The sequence below is a fragment of the Ruditapes philippinarum genome, unplaced genomic scaffold (assembly GCF_026571515.1).
Source record: "Ruditapes philippinarum isolate M1 unplaced genomic scaffold, ASM2657151v2 ctg2547_1_1_1_1, whole genome shotgun sequence".
In the NCBI taxonomy this organism is placed as follows: domain Eukaryota; kingdom Metazoa; phylum Mollusca; class Bivalvia; order Venerida; family Veneridae; genus Ruditapes; species Ruditapes philippinarum.
This window is the reverse complement of record NW_026863931.1, coordinates 175,200-177,350: the sequence shown is the minus strand read 5'-3', so window position 1 is coordinate 177,350 and position 2,151 is coordinate 175,200. Positions and strand designations below refer to the sequence as shown.

General features: G+C 29.3%; 1 long non-coding RNA gene across 1 annotated transcript; it reads right to left on the bottom strand.

Annotated features, from left to right (window-relative positions):
* Positions 1–716: 716 nt before the first annotated feature.
* On the bottom strand, positions 717–1,886 carry LOC132723866 (uncharacterized). The gene is made up of 3 exons (XR_009624802.1): positions 1,749–1,886; positions 1,150–1,271; positions 717–875 (listed from the first exon to the last, which is right to left on the bottom strand). It is a non-coding gene; the product is annotated as an uncharacterized LOC132723866 (long non-coding RNA).
* Positions 1,887–2,151: the final 265 nt, after the last annotated feature.

Sequence of the window (2,151 nt, the reverse complement as noted above, 5' to 3'; positions counted from 1 at the left end):
CCACATCCAAGAAGGGAATAATTTGCAGTAAGCTATACAACATGGAGCAACATTTCATGTTCATAGATCAGAATGTGCAACTTTGATGAGTCGAATTAGACATTTAAAAGAGCAAGTTGATCACTGTTTAAAAGAGATATAGAGATAACGATATCAGACATTTTTAAAAAATTTCAGAAAATGTGGATTATTATACATCATCTTAAAGGTTATTTGATGAGAAAAACAGAAATATAAGTAAAAACAATGTAGGATGATACACAAAAAAGAAACTATGTTCTGAAATTGTCACATTATTCTTTCTTTTCTGCCACTGCCAGTTTTTACAAAGTTACATGACTGTAGTTGAATATATATGAAGTTTAAACAATTTTACACACAATTTAACACATAATTTTGATAGCAAAATACTCATAATATGCCATTAGTGTGTTTCAACTAATGAAATAAGGTCATTATAAACAGTAATAGAATTTAAATCGGCTCAAGACTTTTACAACTGGAATGCCATATTTGATAAAATCTTATAACAGATGAAACATATAAATGTTCAGTTAACACATTAAAACACACATAGTTGTTTTTTCAACAGCACTGATAACTAATTATTGATATCACAAATATGTCTCTTTAAGTTATAAGTTATATCAATATATTTTAAATACAAGAGGCCAAACATGGCCTAGGACGCCCATCTCTGTAGGTCATATCTGATATCACAATTTCGTTTATATGTATATTAATATAATAAGAAATTCTGTCAACATCATTAACACATCTAAATTAAGAATTCCAAGTCTCTCCATGAGCTTATGTAAGTAAATGGTTTGTTCATTTTCGAATTTTATGTTGAACAACTTGCAGAGCCGTGGAACCTGAAAAAAAAGCCCAATCAAAGAATGTTTTCAGATTAAAAGAAAAACAAAATTTACAACTGTAAAAACAGTCTGTAATAATATCAATACATGTACAACTATATTTTTCTAAGTAACTTTTAAAATCATCTCATAAGTGTAACAGATAAACACTAAAACACAGCAAATAAAAATGTCCTGAGTATGCATTTCTACAAAAAAAAACTGAATTGAATGTTCTACAGAAAAACCAAATTTAAAACATACAAATATTTGATAAAAAAGTAGTCAATACCATTAACATGTTTAAATTAAGATTTCAAAGTCTCCCTTGCTATAATCCTGCATGAGCTCATATGTGTATATGGCTCGGTCATTTTCGAACTTTATATTGAACCAATGGCAGAACCCTGGAACCTACCTGAAAAAACATGTCCAATTAAAGAAGATGACTGGTACCTTTCAAGGTTTTATTGAGAATGAGATTCTTAATAATGGAAAATACTTTATAAAATGTAATAAACCTTTGCAAAATATGTATTATTTCTCATCAGAACAAAATTTTACTTTAAAAAAACAATTCACAAATTATGAAGTTTTTTCTTGATAATTATACAATTATCTTTCATACACAGTAACACATATTCAGGAAAATATATTTCAGCAAATTAGAAAGGTTAGTTGTGACTTCATTCAGTGTCAGCCGTGGAGTGACTATACACATACACACGCACGCACAAACACACCAACACAGATGCATTGATCTTTTAAAAGCTCTACATATTCATTTTAATGCATACACCTTTAATGACTTTATAGGGTATTAACCATAGGCATAACTTCATATTGATATATACATAACATATAACAATTACATAATTGATTTAATTGTACCTGCTCTACCCTAGCTCGTTTATGTCGTCTTTGCCTGTAACTTTTCAGCAATGGCTGAGAAGGCTCCTGATCACTGTCATCAGACATCACTCTCTACAACCGGAGACCTGCAAGCACACGAAGTATAAGAAAAAAATCAGTTTTATCTTCTAAAAATAACACTCTCACTGTCTGGGCATTTCATTGTATATTACTCTTACTGTCTGTAAATAAACTTTTACAGCCTGCTCAAATCCTTACTATATCCAGCATCATGCTTATAAAATTAATCAATAAATAATTACCAACTTTAATTAGAAAATTAGTTTTATTATTCTTTAGATTTGCAATAAAATCTCAAACACCTAAGCTAATCCTGTGGTATAATTTATACTTTGTGTAGTCTGAATGTAAGATGTCTTTT